The sequence below is a fragment of the Thalassophryne amazonica genome, chromosome 12 (assembly GCF_902500255.1).
Source record: "Thalassophryne amazonica chromosome 12, fThaAma1.1, whole genome shotgun sequence".
Lineage (NCBI taxonomy): Eukaryota > Metazoa > Chordata > Actinopteri > Batrachoidiformes > Batrachoididae > Thalassophryne > Thalassophryne amazonica.
Window position 1 is genome coordinate 34,097,187 of NC_047114.1, and position 8,539 is coordinate 34,105,725.

Genomic DNA, 8,539 nt, shown 5'->3' on the forward strand with positions numbered 1-8,539 from the left:
GCACAAACACATGCACATTTCGGGGTCCATGTAGTAGTGATGGGATGATGATACCTCGAGGAGTGTATTGACATACTACACAAACTGTCGGCACTGTTGGTCACTCAGTAGTGACCCCTGCAGAAGTTATAAAATCATTGCAGGTAAATAAAATGGAAAAGCTAACATGCTGAAAATCCAACATCAGCCTGTGAAATATTCAATCGCCAAGTCCTTTATTTAAAATATAATCTCATCATTGCATAATTTCATGTGCTTTGTCTGTCAAGCTGTTCATGAGAAGTGTTTAAACTTTGCTTAAAACCTTGTTTGTGTAAATGCTAAACTGAGTTGGTACGTAGAATATAGCAAATTTGTCTGTAATAAAATTCAGAGTTAAAATTTACCTGGGGTACTCACACAAGTATCTTCCAATTCCTCATTGCCATGCCAAGCGCTATAATGCCTCAGCATTGATGAAGTGCTCTTATTGATGTAAGATAGCTCTGTGGAGCAGAGCCGACACTTCACCTACAATAAAATAAAACGTTAATTTATCTGAAAACAATTCAAACCTCTTACCAGAAAGAAGTACAAACATATTTAATTGAAAAAATAACAGTAAACAATGCCCATAGGAGAAAAAGATTTACCTTATTTGGTGCCAAAAATTCGAACTCATTCCAGACTGGGGAAAACCTCTTTGAACAATCCATGAAGTCAGTGGAACAAGGTGAGGGCAAGCAAAAATCCAACAGCAAAACTCCATCCAACAAATCCGCAACATGTCAATACAGTTTGTTTCCTTGTTTCTGTAAAGGCTCTCAGTTGTCCAGATGGTTTCCATAGTAGAGAAGCTTGAATCTTTGACTTCAAGCAACCCAGTGCAGTCGAACATTCAAGCTTCTCTACTCTAGTTTGATTCCTTATAAACACAATTTGGCACGGCGCATCCGAACGACACACTTCCTGTATCGGTCACATGATTTTTTTATTTCTTAAAGCGATACACACACCGATACGGGGTTTCACTCTTGTGTGCTCGACACAGTAATGACGCACCAGTGTTGTTTGTCCCATCACTACCATGTAGAATGATGCATACACATTTGCATTCAGCTGGTGAAACATGCACAAACTGCACGGAGCTGTGTGTTGTGCTGGCACACAACCAGCTGTCTATGCGGTCGACCACTGCACAGCATCCTATGCACATGAGATGACTGATGGCGTGTGTGTGATAATGCGGCACATTTGTATGCCTTATATGTACATTGTGCTGCGTGTGTTACTCTGCACATATACTATTTGAGGACTGAGTTGTCTTCCATGTATATTTAATCTAGATCACTTGCAAAACTGTTGCCACCCCAACACGTAAAATTTTGGATTGCTCACACAATTTAGCACTCATCTGGAATTTTAGCAAAACAGGTGCACTGTATCCTCAGAAATGTGCATGTTTGTCTCTGAGACAGCAGCAGTCATAATACAGTAGGGAAAGAAAGTACTTGATACACCTGAGATTTTGCAAGTTCACCCACTTACAAGTTATGGAGGAGGCTGACATTTTCAGCGTATGTGCAGTTCTACTGTGAGAGACAGAATAAAAAAAAAAAATCCAGGAAAAATCACACTATGAGTTTTAAATAATTTACTTGCATTTCATTGCATGAAAAAGGTATTTGATACATTAGAAATACAGAACTTAATACTTGGTACAAAAACCTTTGTTTGAAATTACAGAGACTAAACGTTTCCTGTAGGTTTTAACAAGGTTTGCACACACTGCAGCAGGGATTTTCTCCCACTCCTCCATACAGATCTTCTCCAGATCTTTCAGGTTTCTGGCCTGTCTCTGGGCAACACAGAGTTTCAGGTCTCTCCAGAGATTTTCTATTGGATTCAGGTCTGGATACTGGCTAGGTTACTTCAGGACCTTGATGTGCTTCTTACAGAGCCACTCCTTGGTTATCTTGGCTGTGTGCTTTGGGTCACTGTCATGTTGGAACACCCAGCCACGACTCATCTTTAATGCTCTGACTGAGGGAAGGAGGTTTTTGGCCAAGATCTCGCGATACATGGTCCCGTTCATCCTCCCCTCAGAGCGGTGCAGTCGTCCCGTCCCCTGTGCAGAAAAGCATACCCAAAGCATGATGTTTCCACCTCCATGCTTCACAGTAGGGATGGTGTTATTGGGGTTGTACTTGTCTTTCTTCTTCCTCCAAATACGGCGAGTGACGTTTCGACCAAAAAGTTCTATCTTGGTATCATCTGACCACATGACTTTCTCCCATGACTCTTCTGGGTCATCCAGATGGTCACTGGCAAACATCAGATGGGCCTGGTGCAGGATTTTAATCCATGACGGTGTAGTGTGTTACTAATGGTCCTTGTGACTGTGGTCCCAGCTCTCTTCAGGTCATTGAAAAGGTCCTGGGGTGTAATTCTGGGCTGATTCCTCACCGTCCTCAAGATCATTGATACCACACGTGATGAGATCTTGCAGTGGGCCCCAGACCGAGGGAGATTAACTGTTGTCTTGAACTCCTTCCATTTTCTGACAATTGCACCAACAGTAGTAGACTTCTCACACAGCTGTTTGGCTAGTCTCCTGTAGCCCATTCCAGCCTTGTGAAGGTCTATAATTTTATCTCTGGTGCTCTTACACAGCTCTTTGGTCTTGGCCATTGTGGAGAGGTTGGGGTTGGTTTGTGTGTGTGCGCGTGTCTTTTATACTCCTAATGAGTTCGAACAGGTGCAGGTAATACAGACAATGAGAGGAGAACAAGAGGGCTTCTTAAAGGAGAACTAAGAGGTCTGTGACTGACAGTATTCTAATGTATCAAATACCTTTTTCATGCAATGAAATGCAAATAAATTATTTAAATCTCATTGTGTGATTTCCTGGATTTTTTTTTTTTTATTTTAGATTCTGTCTCTCACAGTAGAACTGCACATATGCTGAAAATGTCAGCCTCATCCATAACTTGCAAGTGGGTGAACTTGTAAAATCGCAGGTGTATCAAATACTTTGTTTCCCCACTGTACATGAGTTGCTTCTCCTTTGGACAGTCTGAGGTGGAGCATTGACCCTGTCTGAGGTTGCACTTAAGGGTTTGTGTCCTGTATCTTGTGTTTGCAGGCCTGGTCTGCTCCTGTATGCAGGGTTTGCTGAACCTCTCCCTGAGGTTACGCTGGGCCTCCTGGCAGTGCAGGGTGTTGACCCTCAGGCTGCCTGGCCTCTCCCTGTGTGTCATCTCCTGCCGTGGCTGGGGGCTCCCTGTGTGGCCGAGTGAACCCTTAGTGTGGTGTGGGTGCCATATGGCACAGATGCTACAGCTTCACGGACAAGTGGAACATGCAAGAAGACATCAAATCTGTGGCTAAAATTTGTCTTTATAAAAAAATTCTCATTGTCAGTCTGCCATGAAGTTGTATGACTAAGCTACAAAATTGCACTATGAACAATTTCGCCAGTCTCAAGCCACTGAAATCTTTTTCAGAGATGTCAAGCAGCAACAATCTGTTTTGATATTGAAAACTCTATATTTTTATGGTATAAGGCAAGTGTGACTCATTAGGAAGCAGGAAGTTAGAATTGTTACATTTCATGAGTATAGAAAAGCTATTTAATGTGTGCAGTAAATTTTTTAACACGAGTGTAAAACAGTTAACAGTATGGGCTGTGCTGTATGGTCCAAGGTTGGCATGATGGTGGAGGACACATGCGTATTGGAGATGGCAGCACACATTGTGATGTTCCCACCACGTTGGCCAGGAACATCTATAATGGCTCTGTGACCAATGATGTTTCTTCCCCATCTTCTGGTCTTTGCTAGGTTGAAGCCAGCCTCATTTATGAAAATGAACTTTGAATTTCACGTAATCTGATTTCATTATTTTCCATAACCAAGTTTACAATGGCAGCTTCCTGTACCCCGGTGAACATTTGGCCCCTTCCTCCATCATGGCTGCGTCTCTGTCCTTTAGAGAGAGAAAAAAAAAAAAAAAAAAAAATATATATATATATATATATATATATATATATACACTCAACAAAAATATAAACGCAACACTTTTGGTTTTGCTCCCATTTTGTATGAGATGAACTCAAAGATCTAAAACTTTTTCCACATACACAATATCACCATTTCCCTCAAATATTGTTCACAAACCAGTCTAAATCTGTGATAGTGAGCACTTCTCCTTTGCTGAGATAATCCATCCCACCTCACAGGTGTGCCATATCAAGATGCTGATTAGACACCATGATTAGTGCACAGGTGTGCCTTAGACTGCCCCCAATAAAAGGCCACTCTGAAAGGTGCAGTTTTATCACACAGCACAATGCCACAGATGTCGCAAGATTTGAGGGAGCGTGCAATTGGCATGCTGACAGCAGGAATGTCAACCAGAGCTGTTGCTCGTGTACTGAATGTTCATTTCTCTACCGTCTCCAAAGGCGTTTCAGAGAATTTGGCAGTACATCCAACCAGCCTCACAACCGCAGACCACGTGTAACCACACCAGCCCAGGACCTCCACATCCAGCATGTTCACCTCCAAGATCGTCTGAGACCAGCCACTCGGACAGCTGCTGAAACAATCGGTTTGCATAACCAAAGAATTTCTGTACAAACTGTCAGAAACCGTCTCAGGGAAGCTCATCTGCATGCTCGTCATCCTCATCGGGGTCTCGACCTGACTCCAGTTCATCGTCGTAACCGACTTGAGTGGGCAAATGCTCACATTCGCTGGCGTTTGGCACGTTGGAGAGGTGTTCTCTTCACGGATGAATCCCGGTTCACACTGTTCAGGGCAGATGGCAGACAGCATGTGTGGCGTCGTGTGGGTGAGCGGTTTTCTGATGTCAATGTTGTGGATCGAGTGGCCCATGTTGGCGGTGGGGTTATGGTATGGGCAGGTGTCTGTTATGGACGAAGAACACAAGTGCCTTTTATTGATGGCATTTTGAATGCACAGAGATACCGTGACGAGATCCTGAGGCCCATTGTTGTGCCATACATCCAAGAACATCACCTCATTTTGCAGCAGGATAATGCACGGCCCCATGTTGCAAGGATCTGTACACAATTCTTGGAAGCTGAAAATGTCCCAGTTCTTGCATGGCCAGCATACTCACCGGACATGTCACCCATTGAGCATGTTTGGGATGCTCTGGGCCGGTGTATACGACAGCGTGTACCAGTTCCTGCCAGTATCCAGCAACTTCGCACAGCCATTGAAGAGGAGTGGACCAACATTCCATAGGCCACAATTGACAACCTGATCAACTCTATGCGAAGGAGATGTGTTGCACTGCATGAGGCAAATGGTGGTCACACCAGATACTGACTGGTATCCCCCCCCCCCAATAAAACAAAACTGCACCTTTCAGAGTGGCCTTTTATTGTGGGCAGTCTAAGGCACACCTGTGCACTAATCATGGTGTCTAATCAGCATCGTGGTATGGCACACCTGTGAGGTGGGATGGATTATCTCAGCAAAGGAGAAGTGCTCACTATCACAGATTTCGACTGGTTTGTGAACAATATTTGAGGAAAATGGTGACATTGTGTATGTGGCAAAAGTTTTAGATCTTTGAGTTCATCTCATACAAAATGAGAGCAAAACCAAAAGTGTTGCGTTTATATTTTTGTTGAGTGTATATACACGAGATCTGTGAGAAAAGTATCCGACCTTTTTATTTTAAGCAAAGAATATATGGATTTGATTCATATGTTTTTACGTCAGCCAAGCTTGAACCTTCGTGCGCATGCGTGAGTTTTTTCACGCCTGTCGGTTGCGTCATTCACCTGTGGGCAGGCTTTGAGTGAGCACTGGTCCACCCCTTTCGTCGTTTTTTTCATTGTGAGGAAATGGCGGAATGATTTGGGCTTTGTTCCATCAGAATTTTTTCAGAAACTGTTAGAGACAGGCAGCTGGAAACCATTCAGAAAATTCACATGGCTTTTGGTGAAAATTTTATGGGCTTCAGAGATTAAGGAGTGTTACTACCGCTTTAAGGACGGCCCACAATGGCGCACGGCGCGCCGCGCTCCGAGCCACGGTCCACAGGCTGAAACGACCATTTCATTTCTAAACGGATGGCTGTATGGATCCGGGACCATCGTGTGCAATTTCTCTGGTTATCACAACATGGACATCAGCCATTTTCCGGCAGATTTCACTTTTAACAAGAGATTTTGTCATGGAAAGTCGCGCGGAGGCTTCGCGTGTCACGACGGATTCGCTGATGGAGCGAGACAAAGAACACCTCCGTTTTGGAGTGTCAGAGGACAAGTTGGGACATGCCTATCTCGGCTTTCAGTGGCTTACCAGTCGAGTGAGTATAAGAGAAATTGTGGAGAGCTCAAGACATTGTTCAGAAGAACAGCATAGTTTGATTAAAAAGTTGATTGGAGAGGGGAAAACTTAGACACAGGTGCAAAAAATTATAGGCTGTTCATCTACAATGATCTCAAATGCTTTAAAATGGACAAAAAAAAAAGACGTGTGGCAGAAAACAGAAAACAATCATCAAAATAGAAGATAGAAGAATAACCAGAATGGCAAAGGCTCACCCATTGATCAGCTCCAGGATGATCAAAGACAGTCTGGAGTTACCTGTAAGTGCTGTGACAGTTAGAAGATGCCTGTGTGAAGCTAATTTATTTGCAAGAATCCCCCGCAGAGTCCCTCTGTTAAATAAAAGACGTGCAGAAGAGGTTATAATTTGCCAAAGAACACATCAACTGGCCTAAAGAGAAATGGAGGAATATTTTGCGGACTGATGAGAGTAAAATTGTTCTTTTTGGGTCCAAGGGCTGCAGACAGTTTGTGAGATGACCCCCAAACTCTGAATTCAAGCCACAGTTCACAGTGAAGCATGGTGGTGCAAGCATCATGATATGGGCATGTTTCTCCTACTATGGTGTTGGGCCTATATATCGCATACCATATCATGGATCAGTTTAGATATGTCAAAATACTTGAAGAGGTCATGTTGCCTTATGCTGAAGAGGACATGCCCTTGAAATGGGTGTTTCAACAAGACAATGACCCCAAGCACACTAGTAAACAAGCAAAATCTTGGTTCCAAACCAACAAAATTAATGTTTTGGAGTGGCCTGCCCAATCCCCGGACCTAAATCCAATTGAGAACTTGTAGGGTGACATCAAAAAAGCTGTTTCTGAAGCAAAACCAAGAAATGTGAATGAATTGTGGAATGTTGTTAAAGAATCTTGGAGTGGAATAACAGCTGAAAGGTGCCACAAGTTGGTTGACTCCATGCCTTGCAGATGTGAAGAAATCATGAAAAACTTTGGTTATACAACTAAATGCTAGTTTAGTGATTCACAGGATTGCTACAAAAGCATAGCCTTAAGAGTGTGCATATCATGAATGCTTGGTCTTGTTGGATTTGTGATAATCTACTGAATCTACTGGTCCCTTGTTTCCCATGTAATAATAAGAAATATACTCAAAATCTGGTTTAATCTTTTTAGTCACATAGCACTACTATTATTCTGAACACTACTGTAGATATAGGACTTGGACAATGCAGCCTAAAGATAATTCCCCCACAATAGAGTAAATTGTGCAGTTAGTGTATGACATCAGCCATTCATGAAGTAAACACGTGTCACCCAACTGATACAGTATGACATGGGGTGTACTACATAGTGTGAAACAGGGGCGTGCTGGGAACATTTTTCAGCCTGGGAGTTTCATATCCAACCGGCCCACAAACCACCAGCGCACAGAGATTATAAGAGTTCTGCTGTGGCATTTAAATCCAGCATATGTGCTGACTGACTGTGAAAATTGGGTGGCTTATAATAGAAATAAAAAGTTAGTTAGTTAAAACAAGAACGGTATTGTTAACTCACCAGTGCACCACCTGGGCTTACACTGTGCGATTTTTGGCCCTTTTTCAGCCGATTTTTCATTCGTGTGAGAATTTTTTGGATCGCACCGAGTTTCAGCTTAATCGTGCGTCCTGCTTCGTGCAGTCTACATGGAGTAACGAGCTGCGTTTAACATCTCACGACCACCTCCCGATGGGGAATCATATGGTTGGATGAAAATCAAACCTGTTTGATATTTTTGGTCGGCCGTCGTGACTCGTGAGGGTTCCGCGCTGTTGAAGCAGTGCTACAAGCGTCTACGTGCTGATTACGTCACACACTGTGCATGTGCAAACACTGGAGAGAGCAAACAGTGATCTCATGTAAAGTCGTGTTTTTTTAATTGTGTTCCCTTACAATAACCTAATATCATATTAAAGTTCATGCCTATCAGCGCGTACAGTGAGTGGACTCAGGTGGGGGGAGACTGAACGTATATGTGCGCGCACACACACACACACACACACACAACAGGATTTACGACAGATGAGGGAATAAGTTGCTACACCTTGTGCAGCTGTAACACTCCGTATGAAATATAGTTTATTTATACAACAGTGTAAGTACCAACACCTGTTATGAATGTTTGTTTTCTTTTTTTACCGTCCTCTCGTGAATCATGTTGCTGTCTGCTGTGTGTGTGTGTG